At 40.8% G+C, this 22360-nt stretch overlaps 1 protein-coding gene and 2 pseudogenes across 1 annotated transcript in view; 2 read left to right on the top strand and 1 right to left on the bottom strand.

The window, feature by feature from the left end:
• Nucleotides 1-22360, bottom strand: part of CNTNAP2 (contactin associated protein 2) — a 1678538-nt gene that overhangs the window by 1547764 nt on the left and 108414 nt on the right. The window lies entirely within an intron of this gene.
• Nucleotides 1225-1342, top strand: LOC146006019 (5S ribosomal RNA; annotated as a pseudogene).
• On the top strand, nucleotides 6405-6522 carry LOC146005869 (5S ribosomal RNA; annotated as a pseudogene).

Here is a 22360-nt window from a genome sequence, read left to right as displayed (position 1 = left end):
GAATTTCTGGACTTGGTACTGACGGGCACAGGCAATACTGTGATAACAAAGAACTTTGTGAAGAAGGTCGACACCAACAGTTATGTGCATTATGAGAGTGGACACTTATTGAAATGGAAGGATAACATTCCATACTCCCAATACCACAGGATAACCCGTAACTGCAAGAAGGAAGAGGATAGAGATGAACAACTGGAAGCAATCACAGACAGGTTCAGGGAGAAGAAGTACCCAAAACATGTATTGGAGAGGGCCAATAAAAAAGCAAGGGCTTTGGACAGGAAAAAATTATTGGAATACAAACCAAAAGTGAGCAGAGAACCAGATGTCAAATTTATCACTACGTACAACCATCATGAAGGAATCATTAAGGAAGCACTCAATAAACATTGGAACATTCTACAGATGGATCCCATACTCAAAGACTCACTACCCAATAAACCACAAATTGTATACCGGAAACAAAAAAACTTGAAGGATCTCTTAGCTCCCAGCATGCTTAGAGATGAATCATCCAAACCCACTGGCCTACCCAAGTGCACTGGCAGTTACAAATGTGGCCACTGCATCATCTGCAAGTACCTCCACCCCAGCAGAAAGAACTTCTTCAATAAAGACATATCCAAAGAATACAAGACTAAAAGTTTCATCAACTGCAATACAACATCAGTAATTTACATGTTGGAATGTCCATGCGAACTACGTTACATAGGCAAAACTAAAAGAGCACTGAAAATACGGATACAAGAACATGTAAGGAACATTAAGAACAAAGTACAGACACATGCGGTCTCCCAACACTTCAGCACTCATCATAACTCAGACCCCGAAAAATTGACTTTTAGAGGCATTGAACTTGTTACCCTTGGAGAGAGAGGGGGTGATCTATCGAATCTTCTCTCTCGTCGAGAGATGTACTGGATCTTCGAGCTGAATACGCGACACCCAGAAGGCTTCAATGAGAGCTATGAGATAGCACCCTTCATATAAGAGACAAAAAGAAGAACATCTCCAGCGGTCAGTAGTCCACCACAAAATCTCCGCTGAGCAGTACCAGAATGGGTCACCTTCTGGGAAGTCCAGCAACAGCACCTCTGTGCGAATTCCACCTACCAGACCTTCCCCTCTCAGACTTTAAACTTTTAAACAGCCGACACACTAGGTTGTCATCATCGACACCATAGAGGAGCAACTGGTTACATGCATTGATCTCCAACCAAACAACTATACAGCCATACCTCACTGGGACGCCCAATTACATCCGAACTTGGAAGCTAAGCAGTGATGGGCCTGATTAGTACTGGGTAGGGGGACCTCCCAGGAATATCGGGTGCTGTATCATACCATCGGCGGAGATTTTTTGTATGCGCGGTTCCTTTGTGGTGTCAGTAAATATTAATATATACCACTTGTCTCTGCTAAATTATTCGTACAGCTTCAAACCATCAGACATGCTTACAATTATGTTTCTATCACTATGTATATCCTTTGATTATAAATATTAATTAATTCATACACCTTCAAATCACATTATTTCTACAGGGATCTATTTATTTATATATATTTTTATATTTATTTGCTTTCCCACTGTCAGTGGTCAACTTTCTTATTTACAACGTTTATTAATGATTGTGCATCTGCAAAATATTAATTTATTTATTCTTGCCAATTTCTGGTTCTCTTTCATTCTGAGAACCACTTACAGAAAAACCTAATCTACTACACACGGGCTCACACGGTTTCAGAATATGAATAAACTACTATGAACATCTGGGCATCTATTAAGGACTTGTGACACAATGCGATCAATATGGAAACACACGCAGTACAAGTGTATGGGAACATCTCATAATGAAGCTTCCAAAGTGACACAGATCGCCAGTGACACAGTGCATGCGCACAGACAAGGACTACTGAAGACGGAGCGCAAATGCGCACGGAGTTTCCTAACTACCAGACTGAGAGACTTCACTAACCAGGCGCACTTGCGCAGTGAAGCCATACGGACGCCGGATGTGTGGCGGAAGTGGGGCGGATGTGATGTCACGCTCCCTGTAAACGGAGCTGACACACTCCAAACCTCCTTCAGCCTGTTGTACACTTTCAAACACTCGTTTTGTAACTCGCTACTATGAGGATTGGTGGTATTAACCCCAGTACCTCTTACATAGTCTTATATCATGGTTTTTTTCAAACGCAATTTTTGTCCAATTAAGCAGTGTTAACGAGGGGGGCGGCACCCCAGACCCTATCCCTGCTATAAATACAGCCTTAGTCATTCTGTCCCTTACCCCTGACGAAGTCCTGTTGGACGAAACATGTTGGGATACTTCTGACTCCTGCTCCTCACTACACTGCCAATAAGTTAAGCTAACGTATATTTCTAACTACAACTATTTTTGTTAGCAGCTTGAAACAGCAGTTTACTATATATATATATATATATATATATATATATATTTTTTTACTATATTTCTTTGTTCAATTTTGTATTTAATTTTTTCTTTTTTTATATATCTTGGTTTACTCAGCTTCGCACATTCTTATACTAAACTAACTAACACCATTGCCATCCCAGTCTTTTACTACATATTGTCATTTTAGTTCTATTTTTTATCCCCCCCCCATTTTTTATTCTGTCTTTGTGGTTAATATCCGATACATTTTATATTATGGTTTTATAATATTGTGTGATTATCCATATGTATTTTTATACTTTTTTCTTCTGTGTTTAAATAAATCACCTATTTTTCATACATTGTCCCATGTGAAATACGTGCACAGTAGTCGCTATCCGAAGTCCAAAACAAAAACTTTTTTTACAAATCACCCCCTGAGTGGCACACCACCGCTCCTGGACTTAGCTGACGCCCCAACCAGAATACTAGGGGAGTGCACTATATGGGATCACGCTCCTGGACAATTACCTGTTGATAACCTCCTGGCGCATACCTCACCAAATTCTAACCTTTCCACATAATAACCTTTGGTGTCCGGTGAAGTAAGCAGCCTAGAGGTAACACCACTTTCCCCGAACACTAATATGTTCCGGGGAAATGAAAGAATCAGAAACAGGAATGATGCATTTAAGAAAATTTTTACAGAAGAGGAAGTACCACAACCTGTATCCACACCAGACAAAACTCTGGATGATATGTTCTGGCATACGGAGAAATTACTCACCAAAGAGTTAAGAACCTGGTGGGATATTAAAGGACTTGAACATTACATTTCAGTCAACAGAGTCCCAAGAGGACTCAGACTGCTAAAAACACCCACATTTGGGACAGACAATACAGAATTTTTGAAGGATTGGGATCAGAGCCTGCATGATTGCTCCATCAAACTCATGCAACTTCTCATCAAGGAGAAGAAAAGAATCTTAATAACCCTAGAATCAGAAATTAAAGACAATGAATCCAAGATGCAGATACACAAAGAAACAGAGGACTTCAGGATCAATGAAAAGGTCCTGAACCTGAAAATAGAACGAGCAGAAAGTGAAGTTAAGAACAATAAGAAGTTTATAAGGGACAAGAATGACTATGAGAATGACAGAATTAAGAACTGGTCCAGAAACACCAGACAACCTCTCATTTCACAAAAATCTTACAGGAAACAGTCAGAAACCACCAGAAAGGAAGTCTGGAACCTGAGCTGGGAGAAAAGAAGAAACCACCCTGTGTATACCAATAACCCACTGGGGAATAGATCCACAACCGGTAATGAAGCATCCAATAAGAATTTTTTATCCCCGGGTCCCAGCTCCAAAATGAAAGAGAAACTAACACAGAGAGTTACAGAGAAAGCAACACACGCATCCCCCTTAAAAAGACAACTGGAAGAAGACGAGGGTGCAGAGGAGGGAGGAAACCAAAGCTCACAGAAGAGACGGAACCTCCAATAAAACCTATTACAAACCATGGTGTCTTCAACCTTTCACAACGTCAACTCACCGGACCGGAACTCTCACTTCTTAATAAAGGTTTGTCCTTTGCGCCCACGAAAGCCCTCAATAAATTCGATACCTTCATAGACCTCAACAAATTCATCAGACATCTTACTCTGAAACGACACTTTCTAAGGAAAGAAGAAGATATATCTGACCACCCCACCAATATTTCAAGATCTGGTTTAAGGAATAAATCGAAGTTTTATCCGATTGAATCCAAGGGACAGTATATCGGAACATTCTATGAACTGGTTAAACAAGAACTCTGTGGAAATAAGGAACTCCTACCTGTTGGTAAAAACCTTACAAAAAAAGAGAAAGAGGCTCTTGAGACACTCCAAAATGATGAGAGCATCGTCATCAAAGCAGCAGACAAGGGGGGGGGGGGGTATTGTAATCATGGACAGAACAGCATACATAATGGAAGCCGAGCGACTTTTAAGTGACACCGTATCGTATGTACAACTCCAGAAAGACCCAAAGGATAACTACATCGAAGAACTAACTGCTAAAAGGTTTAAGGGAAAACATTCTCACCAAAGAAGAATTCCAGTATCTCCTACACATGAATCCTACCACTCCAGTATTTTACTTTCTCCCAAAAGTACACAAATCCATGGACAACCCACCAGGAAGACCAATTGTGGCAGGGATTGAATCATTGACATCCCATCTATCAGAATATGCGGACATTTTTTTACGACCACACGTGAACAACTTGCCATCCTACCTTAAAGACACAACTTCAGTTTTGAACCTCATGGAGGATTTCACATGGAAGGAGGGATACATGTGGGCGACGATTGACGTGCAGTCCCTTTATACCTGTATCCAGCATCATCTGGGCATTGAAGCATGCAATGAATTCCTTGAAGAAGATACTTCACTATCAACAGCACATAGGAAGTTTATCTGTGATGTCATGAATTTTATCTTAAAACATAACTATTTTAAATTTTTAAACCGTTTTTATTTGCAGATTTGTGGAACTGCAATGGGCACAATATTTGCCCCAAGTTTTGCAAACTTGCTGATGGGATATTGGGAGAGAAGGTTCATCTATAACAACCACCCGTACAAACAAAACATCATTTTTTTTAAAAGATATATAGATGACATTTTAATAGTCTGGGATGGTTCTGAACAGAGGTTTTATGAGTTTTTAAACTATATTGGAGAAAACGACTTAAACCTGGCTTTTACATCAAACATAAGTGACAAAGAGATTGAATTTCTGGACTTGGTACTGACGGGCACAGGCAATACTGTGATAACAAAGAACTTTGTGAAGAAGGTCGACACCAACAGTTATGTGCATTATGAGAGTGGACACTTATTGAAATGGAAGGATAACATTCCATACTCCCAATACCACAGGATAACCCGTAACTGCAAGAAGGAAGAGGATAGAGATTAACAACTGGAAGCAATCACAGACAGGTTCAGGGAGAAGAAGTACCCAAAACATGTATTGGAGAGGGCCAATAAAAAATCAAGGGCTTTGGACAGGAAAAAATTATTGGAATACAAACCAAAAGTGAGCAGAGAACCAGATGTCAAATTTATCACTACGTACAACCATCATGAAGGAATCATTAAGGAAGCACTCAATAAACATTGGAACATTCTACAGATGGATCCCATACTCAAAGACTCACTACCCAATAAACCACAAATTGTATACCGGAAACAAAAAAACTTGAAGGATCTCTTAGCTCCCAGCATGCTTAGAGATGAATCATCCAAACCCACTGGCCTACCCAAGTGCACTGGCAGTTACAAATGTGGCCACTGCATCATCTGCAAGTACCTCCACCCCAGCAGAAAGAACTTCTTCAATAAAGACATATCCAAAGAATACAAGACTAAAAGTTTCATCAACTGCAATACAACATCAGTAATTTACATGTTGGAATGTCCATGCGAACTACGTTACATAGGCAAAACTAAAAGAGCACTGAAAATACGGATACAAGAACATGTAAGGAACATTAAGAACAAAGTACAGACACATGCGGTCTCCCAACACTTCAGCACTCATCATAACTCAGACCCCGAAAAATTAACTTTTAGAGGCATTGAACTTGTTACCCTTGGAGAGAGAGGGGGTGATCTATCGAATCTTCTCTCTCGTCGAGAGATGTACTGGATCTTCGAGCTGAATACGCTACACCCAGAAGGCTTCAATGAGAGCTATGAGATAGCACCCTTCATATAAGAGACAAAAAGAAGAACATCTCCAGCGGTCAGTAGTCCACCACAAAATCTCCGCTGAGCAGTACCAGAATGGGTCACCTTCTGGGAAGTCCAGCAACAGCACCTCTGTGCGAATTCCACCTACCAGACCTTCCCCTCTCAGACTTTAAACTTTTAAACAGCCGACACACTAGGTTGTCATCATCGACACCATAGAGGAGCAACTGGTTACATGCATTGATCTCCAACCAAACAACTATACAGCCATACCTCACTGGGACGCCCAATTACATCCGAACTTGGAAGCTAAGCAGTGATGGGCCTGATTAGTACTGGGTAGGGGGACCTCCCAGGAATATCGGTTGCTGTATCATACCATCGGCGGAGATTTTTTGTATGCGCGGTTCCTTTGTGGTGTCAGTAAATATTAATATATACCACTTGTCTCTGCTAAATTATTCGTACAGCTTCAAACCATCAGACATGCTTACAATTATGTTTCTATCACTATGTATATCCTTTGATTATAAATATTAATTAATTCATACACCTTCAAATCACATTATTTCTACAGGGATCTATTTATTTATATATATTTTTATATTTATTTGCTTTCCCACTGTCAGTGGTCAACTTTCTTATTTACAACGTTTATTAATGATTGTGCATCTGCAAAATATTAATTTATTTATTCTTGCCAATTTCTGGTTCTCTTTCATTCTGAGAACCACTTACAGAAAAACCTAATCTACTACACACGGGCTCACACGGTTTCAGAATATGAATAAACTACTATGAACATCTGGGCATCTATTAAGGACTTGTGACACAATGCGATCAATATGGAAACACACGCAGTACAAGTGTATGGGAACATCTCATAATGAAGCTTCCAAAGTGACACAGATCGCCAGTGACACAGTGCATGCGCACAGACAAGGACTACTGAAGACGGAGCGCAAATGCGCACGGAGTTTCCTAACTACCAGACTGAGAGACTTCACTAACCAGGCGCACATGCGCAGTGAAGCCATACGGACGCCGGATGTGTGGCGGAAGTGGGGCGGATGTGATGTCACGCTCCCTGTAAACGGAGCTGACACACTCCAAACCTCCTTCAGCCTGTTGTACACTTTCAAACACTCGTTTTGTAACTCGCTACTATGAGGATTGGTGGTATTAACCCCAGTACCTCTTACATAGTCTTATATCATGGTTTTTTTCAAACGCAATTTTTGTCCAATTAAGCAGTGTTAACGAGGGGGGCGGCACCTCAGACCCTATCCCTGCTATAAATACAGCCTTAGTCATTCTGTCCCTTACCCCTGACGAGGTCCTGTTGGACGAAACATGTTGGGATACTTCTGACTCCTGCTCCTCACTACACTGCCAATAAGTTAAGCTAACGTATATTTCTAACTACAACTATTTTTGTTAGCAGCTTGAAACAGCAGTTTACTATATATATATATATATATATATATATATAGGTACTTATGTATTATCTGGACTCCCATGTTAAATGCACCCCATTTTTTCATACCCCTACTATCCAACTACGCATGGAGTTGATTTTATATAGTGTGGCGAGCGCAGCGAGCCACCGTGCCCGAAGCCTGGCGAGCGTAGCGAGCCCCGCGAGGGGACACGGTCTCATAAGAAAACCGGGAGTCCAGATATTACATAAGTACCTATATATATATATATATATATATATATATATATATATATTTTTACTATATTTCTTTGTTCAATTTTGTATTTAATTATTTTTTTTTTTTTTTATATATCTTGGTTTACTCAGCTTCGCACATTCTTATACTAAACTAACTAACACCATTGCCATCCCAGTCTTTTACTACATATTGTCATTTTAGTTCTATTTTTTATCCCCCCCCCCCCATTTTTTATTCTGTCTTTGTGGTTTATATCCGATACATTTTATATTATGGTTTTATAATATTGTGTGATTATCCATATGTATTTTTATACTTTTTTCTTCTGTGTTTAAATAAATCACCTATTTTTCATACATTGTCCCATGTGAAATACGTGCACAGTAGTCGCTATCCGAAGTCCAAAACAAAAACTTTTTTTACAAATCACCCCCTGAGTGGCACACCACCGCTCCTGGACTTAGCTGACGCCCCAACCAGAATACTAGGGGAGTGCACTATATGGGATCACGCTCCTGGACAATTACCTGTTGATATCCTCCTGGCGCATACCTCACCAAATTCTAACCTTTCCACATATATATATATATATATATATATATATATGTCCTCCAGTATGTCCTCCAGCTGATTCCGCCCCCTATCTCATTGGTGCGCTAGTAACACTGGGCTGGGGAGCTGAGAAGTTGTGATGTCTCACCCAGGAAGCGCACAGCAAAGAGCAGTATGACTGGAGAGTAGTGGGATGGGCTGCAGAGCACACAACAGCAGGAAGATGGGGAGTCATTGTACCTGTAAAGAGCTGCCCCTTATATTTATTTATCAACAGTTTCTTATATAGCGCAGCATATTCCATTGCGCTTTACTAAGGAGACAGTGATACAACAAACAGGGTATTTACAGACAGTGAAAATGTAGGATGGCCCTGCTCGCAAGCTTATTATCTATATCTGAGATCTCACTGTAAGTGGATATGGGAGGCAATTCTGGGGCGTGATTTAGTTTAGGGAGAAGGGGGTGGTAGCAGCTTTGTAAAATTAATTTTTTCATTGAGACAGGAAGGGTTTGTCAGATTTCAGGTGAAGTATTAGTGAGAAAATTGGGGGAAATTTCCTGGTCTGGGGTATACTGCAATCGAGAGAAGGAGATGGTTGTCAGGTTGGTGTTATCATGAAGAGGAATGAAGGACGCTGTCAGATCTGGGGTTTTAAATTGACAGATCTGGTCGCCTCCTTCATTCCTCAAATATAATGATAACACCAACCTGACAACCATCTCCTTCTCTTGATTGCCGTATACCCAAGACCAGGAAATTTCCCCCAACTAGTGGTGTTGACCATCATTAGGTCGAGCATACAATCCATACCCCTCCCGACAGACCCCCCCCCCCCCAAAAAAAAATTATTAGAAAACCCCTAAAAATATTGAGTCACCGGAGTGGGAGGCACATCACGCACCCTCCTCCTTTTAGCTCTTGGTCCCTCTACTGCCTGTCAGCACTGCTTCCTAGTGCCAGATAGGGTTTTGGCAGGTCCACCTGTGGAGCGCCAGGTAGCAGCCTGTGTGCACTGTCTGCACTGGCTGCTGTCTTTTGCTGCTGCAATGCACTGTGGAATGCATGGCACTGACTTACGGATAGGCATCCCGTGCTTATGGTATCCTTTTAGCACTACCTGCATGTCCCAACCTGGGATGGGACCATTTACACCGCTCACGACCCAGGTCCGGCCAGTGTTCCACCCTGGTCAGGACCTGGGTAGGATTCCAGTGTCAATGGACCTGGGTTGGTCCTTTTTACACCAACACTGACCTGGGTCCGACCTGGGTTTTTCCTCGGTGTAAAAGGGGTATTACACTACCCCTGACACATGTAGCCCTGTTCTTACTAACCTAACCATTAAAGCATACAGGTCTCAGCTTTGCAAATAATCCATATTGTCTTGAAATATTCCATTTTTGTTGATCTACAGTAATTGGCTACTTCAAAAGCAAAAGATGAAAACTGACAGCAAACATGGGCTCCAACTCAAATGAAACAAACTATATGAATGCACAGGAACAAATCAACCTTTAGTAAATGATGAGACAATTGACAGAGTCCAGAAAAACTTTTGCATTCAGTAATGGCTACTCAGGGATGGAGTAATGCTTCTTGGCACCCTAGACAAAACTTCAACCTACTGCACCCCCACCCCAAACTGCCACAATACCCCCTTTTCTGCCCCACAAGTAAATGTGTGGAGGTGACATCTTAGAAATCCCAAAGCCGCCACCTGCATTAAGTGCAACAAGAATGTCTTACTCTTACACATCCTTAATTTTGTGTTAGGCAGTCTCAGTGGTGTCCCTCACAGATTCAAGCATCCTAGACAGCTGCCTAAAGGTGCATACTGTTAGGGCCAGCCCTGTGGCTACTACACAGTAGTATGTGTATACATTCTATGGATCAGTAAAATATCTGAGATTTTCTGGGCTCAGCTGCACTGCCGCAGCGAGCTGTCCCGGAAAATTTCCGGGCATATCACTAATGTGGAATAGGTGCGCGCCAGTGGTGTCCAGGTGGGCACCACTGGTGCACCACCTCTAGATGCCCCAACCCCCCCCCCGTAACTCCCCCAACCCCACCATCACCTTTGCTCTGGCGATCATACGCCAGAGCTCCCCTGAACCCCTCTTCTCCAGCCACCAGCCGCCATGCAGTTTACTGCAATGATGTAGGTTTCAAGCTCGGGGATGTTCGGGGTGGCTCGGGGGGACTTGGAGAGAAGTAAAGCAGGTACTAGTTGCTGTACTTGGGCCATCTGGAGGAGTCGAGTGAGGGCTCAGGAGAGTATAATATCAGGAGAGTGAGCAGACTGCTGCTACGCAATGGCAGCAGTCTCTATATGAAGCCCAGTGCATGCTGCTGTGAATGGTCGGAGGCTGCTCCTCTCTTGCTCTGCAAGCGTTACAAAGGGCCAGTGGGATATTGCACCGATTGTCTCCTAGTATCTGTACCCTGGCCAAGGAAGACTAATACAACCCCCCTTTTCCAGTGCAAAGTGGCACCGCACACAGTATTTTTTTTTTCAGTGTGTAAGGTGGCATTGTCATGCCCCCCCCCCCCCCCCCCCACACACTGCTCTCAATGGCTCTGAGGAGTTAAGTGTATTTTACCTGCTATCTAATGGAGTGTGAAGCTTATTTCATAATGTGGGTACTTACAGAAAATGGGGAACCCTTGACAATGGACTGCAAGCTTAAATATTTTGATCAAATATAAACAAATTCCCCATGTTTTCATTTGCTCAATACACACAGATTTACAATATTGGTGCAAAGCGCAGGCAATTGTTATTTCAGTTATTTTATTCAGTAAAAGACTCCTACTTCCAAATAAGTCTCTGGAACGGAATGCACGCAGGGCTGCATGAATACGAACTAGTGATTAAGAACTCCCTATAATCAAGCTCTTCTATTCAACACCCTTCTCTCCATTATTTTGACTGGAAAAAATAAGTGGTTGGTAACGATCAAGTGGCATAAAATTAACATCACATAATTTCTATGCTGCCCCCCCCGAACTCACTGCTCCCTAGGCACATGCATAGTTAACCTCTTTATTAAAAACATTGAGGAACAAATATAAAAGAACATCTGTTTACAATAACTTTTAACGCCTCATTTTGAATGCTGTGGAGCTAAACTGAAGCAATCCAAGTCAATTTAAAAAATAAAATGTTTAAGGACCAGATTTACCAAAGTGCACATTAACAAAACATGGGTAAACATGCAATTAAATTGAGTTCCATAATAATATACTGCTAATTGCAATACTAGGAGTACCTAATATGTTACAAGTTAGCATGCACGCACAAAAGCAATTCATTATCACCTGATGCAAGGAAAGGAATTTTAAAGGGCCACTGCACAGATGTTCCTTAATTACACTAATATGTAATTTGAAAATAAGGTTTTACCAGTTTGCCGTTTCCTTTGATGTTGTATCTCCAGTAAGTTTTAGATCAGTTCATAGGTAAAGCTATTGTGGAGATTTGAACTAGGGGTGAGATGTTAAAATTCCACTTCAGTTGATCATTCTAATGAAGCACTTTACATGTGATATTTTAATAAATCTTTTATTTGACACTATTAGATACAGGTTCCGGTATCTGCAGCCTCTAATGCAAATGTTCTTTTTGTCTTTTGGGAATTTCACTAAATGTTCTGCTACAGATGGCATTAACAATTATACTGGGGAAAAAGCAACTTGATCCTAAATTATTGTTGTTGCTGGATGTTGTTGAAACACAATATCATACTTTATGTTGTCCTCTGTGCACAGACCTGGAATAATATTACAACACTGAATTTAAATCACTTACTCTTCTCGTTATGTCAAACTAATGCAAATTATTGTATTTTGCTGTATAAATTATTTGTACTTAGCGACATAATGCAGATAGTGTTAACTGAGCATGCTTAGCTATTAAGACATCTTGCCAAAATTTCCGTTGCGTGGGCATCTGTCCGGGCCTGCAGCCATAGTTGTTATGACAAGTACTTTATTCACGTTAATGACAAAATTACTCAGTACCAAATTCTAATTGATTGATCTAACTAAGTTCTAGATTGAAAAACAAACAAACAAACAGGTCCTACTGTATGTTTACACAAACACCTCCCATGAGGAACTATTTGAATTGTTCATACCGGTCCGAATTTGGCACCTTCCCTGATATTCGGGGTCTGCGAATGCACGAATATGTGCATGTACAAACCCCTGAGCGCAGTTTCACACTTGGTGATTCTTTTGTCACAGACAGGGAGGGCTGGCTGGGGGAGGGCAGGGTACAACAGCAGAGGAACACCCAGCATTTTATGGGCATCCCCTTCTACCTGTTCGCTAGGCTGCAATTACACGCAGCCTAGCCAACAGGTTTGGAAGGCATTCAGCATGTTGTCCTGCAAGGGGAGATGCAGTACCATGTTGATGGTTGTGTCTCCAGTGATATCAGGATAATACATTTACTGTATAAAAGTGGCTTATGTCCAATGTCCTGCACTTTTAATGACTTTCAAAAATATTTTTAGGGAGTTTAATACAACAAATTATAAAAAAAATAAAGGAATTTTAAAAGAAGTATATGTTTTTTGTTGATCATCTTTTGGTATTTGAGCTTTAATCGAAGTCAGATTTGTAACACAGGACATAAGGGTGTGGAGAATAAGCATTTTTTTCATTTTATATTTACGTCCAGTCAGTATGTGAGTGTGGCATACTGTATTTGAATAAGAGGGTTTGGATTTTGAGATTCCGAACACCACCATACACTCACGATCAGAGTACTGATTTGTAGCTCAGTCCGGCCAAAATGTTATCGTCCCGCCGTCAGATCTCACAAGATCCAGACTCTATATAAATCCCACGCTGGTGCTGCCATCTTCACTCATTGGAGGCATAGTGGGGCTGTGGTGGTCTGTGTTGATCTGTGGGGATATGTGGTGGTCTGCGGGGGTGGCAACCTGCTATATGAGTTCAGTCCTGTGCTGGTGGTGTCCTGTCACCGTGTTGCTCCATTGGTGATGATTCTGAATGATACTGCTGCAGTTAATGCCCAGTGGTACTGCAGCTAAAGTCCAGTCCAGAGGTACAGATGGAGCCGGATCCCTCTTGCTGATGAATCGCCAGACTGTCTCCGCTGGCGATCCGACCAGCAGTCTGGCGCTCCATCTGACTGAGACGCGCGTGCGTCTCACGCGCACGCGGGTCTCAGTTTCCGGGCGGCGGGGCAGTGGGAACCCTGTCCGTCTCCACTTCAGGGAGACAGATAGGGTTAGAGGGGAGGGCGGGGAGGCGGTGGGGACCCCGGGTGACCGCCGACAAGCCGGTGGGGACCCGGGGGAAGCGCCGTCGGAAGGGGACGCGCGCGCATCTCGTGCGCGTCCCCTTTCACAGATACAGACGGCGGCTGGCGGGGGATGGCGGCTGGCGATTCTGCCGCCATCCCCTGCAAAGACAAGCCCGGCTCCATCTGTACTGCCATTATAGTCCATTCATACTACCATTAAAGTCCAGTGGTACTGCCGTTAAAGTCCATTGGTCCAGGGTGGTGTTTTGGAACAGACCCGGACCCAAAACTCGGCTGGAGAAACAGACCCAATACCCAAAACATGAAACACGAATAGTGCCCTGTGCACACCCCTAATTATAATGAAAAAAAAAAACCTAAAAAGTCCCTTGGTTTGTAAAAATCCAGCTCTAACACTTAATATAGAGAACCATTAGATCATGTGTCATGCGCTTCACCTAGATGGCTGGCAGCTCATTAAAGTTAATGTCTATGCACATACTGTTGACACTTTAATGATCACTTCATAATAATGTAACAGCCCATGTCCCAATTTGGTGCTGATACTGAGAGGTCTAAAAGTACAACGGATAATAAAACCTTCCCCTTTCTACCTTAAAGATTTGAGATCTGAAAATCCATCCAAGCTTCTAAAACAACCAGCTCATCAGCTACTAACTGTCATGTTTCAGATTGGGTTTGAAAAAATATAGTTAAGAGCTGGTAGTTTATCACTCTCCACTTTTTGAAGCTTGATGCATCTGGCCCAAGATATCCATCCAAGGTTTTGACACAAAAAGGCTCACCTGGACCAGTGGTGCAACTGATTCCAGTAGATAGAAATTACCCTAAACCATGTGTTTAGCTGTAGTACTAGGGAAACTACATGTTATTAGCCTAGGGCACCTAGAAACTTTAATCATGCCCTGAATAGATTCACATCATACGGTAATTATGCATTAGCTACTGCTCAATCCGGCATATACAGCCTAACAATAATTAGAAAAAGCTAGCGTCAATACAATTCAAAAGAAGATGAAACAAAAACATGTTTTATGTAACAGGTATAGTATCGTTTATTTTTAGCCAACGATGTTTCTATGTCACAAAGTGCAACATTAAGTCTTGCTGACAGTACTCTGCAGCACACAGATGGAGCCATGTGGCATAATCTGACACATTTTTAATTAAAGAAAAAGGATCATGCCACATTTGCTCTGTCCAGCTAAATACACCCCAGTGAGACGGGGGCACAGTTTCAGACAGGTGGTGCAGGTGGCATTCTCCCTGACAGGTGCCAAACCCCTCTACTTGGCTACAAGAACCTGGCACCTGCAGGGTAGGATCCATATTATTTGTCCATTTACAGTAAAACAAAGCAAAAATGCAGAATATTATATTTATTTACCTTGTCAAACATTTGTGCTGGGCGTTACGGTCTGTTCTACCAGCAGAACGATCTCATCCCCATATGTGTTCAGACGTTACTATTTCAGTGATTCCATAAAAGAGCTCTTGCCCAAAGTGATCTTACACAAGATGTGCGGAGCCTGGCTCTTACATACATAAACACAGCACTAACAGGAAGATTTATATTTATTTATTTATTTAGGGTTTCTTATATAGCGCAGCATATTCTATTGCGCTTTACAATTGGAAACAACCGTGATTAAAGAAACTGGAAAGAAACAAACTGACATAGAGGTAGGAGGGCCCTGCTCGCACGCTTACAATCTATAGGGATAATAGGAGGGATACATAATATAGTTTGAGCTACAGCTAGAATTGTCCTCAAAAATATGTTTAGATAATGCATATCTTATCTTTAACCCTCCATTATTCTCTCATTATTTATAAATTAAGATATTCTTAACTAGCTAAGCCTGCTCGAAGCAAAAGCTTTGAAAGCTAGTCTGCTACCAATGGGTGTATTCAAAGATTTTTGCTAGCTGTGACAGCGAGCATTGCTACCCGCTCGCTGTCACAGCTCACATGGTCAGTATTCAATTGACCGCTGCACAGACTGTTTCCCCCCTTGCTAGGTTTTTGTAGCGATGGGGAAATGATGTATGTGGCCACTAAAACAGCAAGGCTCGCGGCTAAATGCAGCTGGCTCCCTGCATTAGCCATGAATCTCACTGTTGGGGGAATCCATGCCATCCTGTGACAGCGAGAATTCCTCCGGAAAGTAGAATAATGTAAGCGGCTGGCGCGCATTGAATATGGCCCCTTATGATTGCCTCTGTGTTTTTGTATGTGTGATTGCCACTGTGTTCTTGTATGTGTGAAAGAGAAAGAGATGTAGTTTCACTTGCTGCCAGCAGATGGCAGTGTTTCAGTTACACACGTACACGGGACACAATATATATATATATGCTGAGGGATTGGCACTCCAAAAAACAATGTGTACCTGCGGCCGATGCCTGCCCAAATCCAGTCATAATTTGCCCATTATACTGTACATAGGAGTAAATGTATCAAACCTTGGAGAGAATTGATATTGGAAAGAGATAATGTACCAACCAACCAACCAATGAGTGCCTGTTATTTTACTGGTTGTGTTTAAAAAAAATGAAATTAAGAAACTGGTTGGTATTTGGATTTGCTAAGCCTTGGAGAGAGATAAAGTAATAACCAGCTCCTGTGTTTTCAAATGCAGTCTGTAACACTGCAGTTAGGGGTTGATTGGCTAGCACTTTATTGCCATACACTTTATCTCACTCCAAGGTTTAGTACATCTGCCCCATAATCTCTTTTCAAGCTGTGATACTGTACATCTTGCCCAGTATAACTTATCTAAAGGTCCCCATACACCACAGTGATTTGGGCGGATTTCCCCCGATTCCAACGGATCGGGCCAAGAAATTGGCCCAAATCGGATGTGTAAGTCAACGGGTCCAATGCACGGCCCATTGTACATCAGACCTGAGCAGGTGTTCAGGCCTACTCCCGGCGGTGAGGAACAGGGGTCGCATGCGATACATCACATCTAAAAGGACCCAGACGGCTCATGCGGGATCGGCTGGCCATACACTGCAGCGATACATCACAGTAGTGTATGGCCAGCTTAAGCATGACATATTATGTTACTTTCTATTTAATAAATCTTTTTTTGACCCTCTACAAATGACTTAAAACTCTTAAACTCAATATCATCACACTTCAAGTAGATGGAGAGTGATGCAGAGCCCTGCTTCTTTTATGTGTGCCATCTGTGCTTGCCATGACAGTATTTCAGAAAACATCAATTTAGACTTCATAAGAACCAAGGTGCTTTTTATTCACAAGAGGGCAACTAAATAATGTGAGGCACAGCTGCCAACAGAGCTAGTTGGAGCTGTCATCAATTAGATGCCAGTATTTATCATTTGTCTAATCTCAGCATCAGCCTATGGTGGCCAGGGTTTGATTTGCATGTGTACATGATGTTTTGAACTGTAAAAATCTCTTTCAACTATGTGTCTGGGAGATCTTAAAAAATATTGTAACAGGTATAATAAATGTTGGAACTCATCCATTAATAATGAAACCAAAGAACTGAGGGAGACACATGGATCTCTGTTCTGCGCAGCAATTCCTACATAGATTGAACACTGCAGAATTAATTTCCTATCACCAAACGTCACCCACCACTGAGCAGGAGATTCATCATAAAACCTGACTTGGTTGATGATGGAATAGGGAGATAATTTGGAATAGAAAGTAAACAGGCCGGCTGCCAAGGCTATATAAAATGGTATTTGAGGACAATAAAACAACAATCAGCTACCTTAGAAGATAGTTGCATTTGTCATATGCATGTACTGTTGTACTGAAAGCACACAGCGCTATTTAAGAGAGAGTTACTGTTTTTGGCCGTTTTGTGCCTCCTGTCTTTATGTAATTATTGAGGACATGATGTGAAAAGAGATAAATGACATTGCTTTGCCGGCATAACACTGTCTTAATGTACGGGCGCAAGCAGTGTATACACATATATACTTTATATGCTCCCTTTCTGTCTGACGCTCAATAATGGAATGAGCTTATTTAATAATAAATTGAGTTGGCTGGTGAAAAGGGTTCATTTTCATTCCACTTTAATGGTTCATTGTTATTGTTATATTCAGCGGAACGAAAAGGGAAAATGTATGTAAAATGTATGTAACAACTGGAGAGGTTTTTTTTCAATGTACAGTAATTCTTGTTTGCTGTGCAATTATTTCTTTTTCATAAACCTTTGTTTCTATAGGAGTTTCTTAGTGCAATTAAGTAGACTTTACGACTTTATACACTTGCTGTGATCAGTAGTGGCTCCTACATTTTAGCAGGAGGGGGCTACAGTACCTACCGATGTAGGTACTGGACATGCGCAATCCTCAGCTTGTAGGGGCTGCCACTCGGCAGCCCGTAGAGAGGCATCCCGGAGGAAGGGAACATCTCACAATGAGACTGCCTTGGTAACTAGCAGGTCGGACTTCCAATAGGAAGTCACTGCCAGTCACAGTGAAGCCAGTGCAGTCTCACAGACTGCACCTGGCTACACTACAGTGGTGGATTTTACCCTGGGGCTCTAGCCCTGCAGCTCATAGGTAAAAACCGCCACTGGCTGTGATGCATTAACCATTTGAGTTCCAGCATTGCTGTGAGTGATCCTCAAAATATCCACTCAAAATACCAGTGTCGCTCATAGTAAATACAGCCAAGTCAATTAATCGAATTTTTGTTAAATATTGCACCCAGTGCTATTTTTTCAGCAGTAACTCAGTTCCCGCACCTCTAATTAAATATGACATCATCAGGAACTAAAAATTAGCTTTCCATAAGATACACTTTATTTTAAAGTCACCTGTGAGTCCCTTTGTTTCTAAACTCTCTCTCTCTCTCTCTCTCTCTCTCTCTCTCTCTCTCTCTCTCCACACAAAAGAAAAAAGCAGTTGCTGTCGGCGGTGCTGACTTTTTTTTAATGGATATTTTGAGGATCTCTCACAGCAACTTTGGCACTCGATGGTTAAATGCTCTTACTTATATTCCATTTCACCAAAGCTTTGTGACCTTCTCCTGTAATTTATATAGCTTATGTGAAATCATTTAAGAATTTAAACGATTTTTGTGTACATATTTTTGGAACATACAGTATGTGTTGTGCTGCGTGGGATGCCTGGGATGTGTTGTTTCACCACAGCTAATGGGACGCAGGTTGGACATGCCTGTTCTAAAGCATCTTTGTAATGGTCATCATGTTAAATTAAGAAAAGGGTAGAAGCAGGTTGAGAATCTGTTCACCAGAAAGTAGCAGTTTAACTGCTGTACAAATTTGCATAGGTGTAACTTAGCTATAGCTGATGCAGGGGTTCCATTGCTATGAGGCCCGGGTGCTTAGGGTCATCAGACACCAGTTTGGGGGCATTTGGCCTGTTTCCCAGCCTGTAAACAGACAATTATCATATAGTAGGTCGTATTCATCTCCCCCATTCAGTAAGATTTTCCAGTGATATGATCCATTTCTATTTAACCCTTACAGATACAACTGAATAAATCAGAGAGTTTGGAATTGTCAGAGAACAGGCTTATCATTGATTATTGATTAACACATTACATTTGATTACATCTGTAAAATGAGCATAGGGCAGGGATTGGATTTTAAGATTAGTACTGTTTCTGAAAGAGACAGTACACTGAAATTAAGTTGATATTCCCGCTTTTCCCCGTCTTGTAATAGAAGGTTGTTTTTGTAAATTAAGGCTTCTAAATGGTGTGAAAGTCCATTTCCGTTGAGTGCTGTGTGTATTGTATATTATAATGGTAAGGGACTGTGCGCAGTTGATAATATACTAGTAAGTGGGGTGTAGTGCATGCTATAATGTACCTAGGGCACTATACAATGTAATAATATGAATTATCGTAGTTTGGCATAATATGAACTGGAGGGCACTATATTGTTGCACAATGTGAGGTGGGCACATTATAGTGGGGAATAATATTAACTAGTAGTACTGTAATGTGGCATAATATGAATAGGAAGCACTGTAATGTTGCACCGTATACACAATGAGCACTACAATGTGGCATAAAATAAACAGGGTACCTCAATGTGGCATAATATATACACATAGAACACTGTGGCATAATAAGTATTGTGAGCTCTGTGTGGCATGATGTGTACTAGCAGCATGGCAATATGACATATTGTGAACTGGGTGATCTCCAAAGTGTCATAATGTGGGAACTAGCACAGTACTGTGGGGTATAAAATTAAGTAGGACACTAAAGTGGAGCATAAGGTTAATTAGGGCACAAATATAGTTCATAAATATAGTTCAGAAAAATGTGCACTACTATGGAGCTTTAAATAAACTAGGGCACTATTTTGGGGAAAAAACTAACAACTGCTGCACATTATGGAAGGGGAGGGGGTAAAATTGTTAATGTGGCCCACAAAGTTCTTGTTATGGTTAAGAGAGTGGTGCCATTTTTGTGCTCGGTAGAGTAGAGAAGTATTGTAGTATTGTACTGTATACTGTCTCTACAATGAAAATTGAAAACAAACACTGTAGGTACCAACCATTACTAAAAATATGTACTGACCCTCTGGATGCTTTTCTGTTGGCATAACCACCCTCATGTGTTTTGGTTCAGATTAAGATTCCTTGAAAAATTTCAGAAGCAGCTAAAAGAGTTATTTGAACCTAATTTTTAAATAAATAACATTTTTGCCATACTCTCCTGTGTGAAATGGTACCTGGAATTACAAGAAAGCGTCTTACAGTACAAGCAATTCAAGACCCAAGATTCTGATTTTAAATCCAAGTTACAAATTGAGGGAAACTCAACCCAGGACTTGGTTTTGACATGGATTTCCTAAGGGGATGCAACCCCAAACTTGGTTCTCCTATAATCATTTGAGGTCATATTTCTTAAAAAAATAACCATGAATATCTACCAAAAAAAACTCTGTGAATTGAAACTTTGGCAGTATATTTACAATTCTGAGACCACACCACTGACAAGTGATGCTTAGTGAATATACCACTTACTTTATTTTATCAGGTAGTTAATATAATTGTAAACAGGGTACACACTTGGCTGGCTGATCCACCGACCTATCGGATGATTGGTAAGTAAATACATACTTAGCATTCGTACTTCCTATGTGTCATGCTTGATGTTACAACTGGACTGGCATTTAAATATGCCTGTTCGGTTGAGATGTCAGTCATCAGTGGTCCCTGCATCAAGTGTATGAGTGTACCCCCCTGTATACACAGCCATATGCTGATATGTTTGGAGATATACTCAAAGACATATCGAGAGTAAACGCCTGCTTACATGCTCACAATATATACTCCATGCGATTGAATAGAATACGTATTATTCAGTGTGAACCATGCTTTAGCTAATAAACCATCACAAATACTGTATTTGAAATGACTGTATTGTAGGAGAAGCTGGCCTTAAATGCAGAGTTTGCATTGCTATTCAGAATGTTTCTAGGTATGAAAAACATTTTTTTCTTAAACCACCTATTTTTCCTTGCTATGCTGTAACTTTCAATTAATGTTGTTTTCTTCTTCCATAGAGTGGATTTTCTCTTTGTAATTGCATGTGTCAAATTTTCTGATGGAAAATGAAAAATTTATTTTTTCTAGTAATAGGATTCGGTGCTGTGGCTAGGACTTTCTTATTTCTTTGTTGAAAGGTATTCTCTAATTATAAAAATAATAAACTGGAGCAGAAATCAAGCCAAAGTTCATAATGATTAGACTTAATCATTTTAAACATAAACTAATAATTTACTAGAGCTGGTTAAAAAAAAATAATAATAATAATAATAATTTTGTATTAATGTATGAATATAAGTGTCATTTCTGACAAAAAAGAAGACTTGTGTGGGGAGCAACACAAATGCCATTCAAAATTAATTTATCTGTGTTACTGCTAAATGTATGGATTGTAAACAAATACACTACTTTGTTAATTATTAAAGAGATTATGGGGGAAATTTAATGAGATGAGAAATTCAAAAATAGAGAATTGGTAAGAAATCTCCAGGTTTTTTTAAAGTGGCAATCATTTATCAGTGTAAATGATTGCCACGTTTAAAAAATTCTTATCAAATCTCTCACTTTCTTCAATAAGAAATAGTGTTATATTCTGATGAAAGAAGAAGCCATGCCTTGCCTATAAATACACACTAAGATATCACTAGCTCCCATTCACTATTACAGGATTTTCATATGGCTCCACCCACCCTATGGAATGCCCTTCCATGCACAATAAGACTCTCCACTAGCCTCCAAACTTCCAAGCGTTCCCTGAAAACTCACCTCTTCATATCTATAATATTTAAGTACCACATGCATAACCCTCTGAGGTACTTATGTATTATATAGCTTCCCTTCTGGACCTGCAACTTGGTGGGATTGTTATGCTATTACTGGTGCCTGTCCTTGTTTTCCCTCCTATGTCCCTATAGATTGTAAGCTTGCAACAGGGCACTCCCCGGCGCCATCCAAGTCTATCTGTTGTTACCCAGTTTGTTTTATCATTGTCTACAATTGTAAAGCGCAACGAAATCTGCTGCGCTATATAAGAAACTGTAAATAATTAATAAATAAATGATGTCAAAAGCCAATATATAGAACTTTTTGCTGATTTTCGGTTGAATTTACATTCCGCCTAGTTAATTAAAGTGCCCCACATAGGGCTGAATTTAATATGATGTT

The sequence above is a fragment of the Crinia signifera genome, chromosome 5, assembly GCF_055691185.1.
Source record: "Crinia signifera chromosome 5, ASM5569118v1, whole genome shotgun sequence".
NCBI lineage: Eukaryota > Metazoa > Chordata > Amphibia > Anura > Myobatrachidae > Crinia > Crinia signifera.
This window is presented reverse-complemented; position numbering and strand designations above follow the sequence as displayed.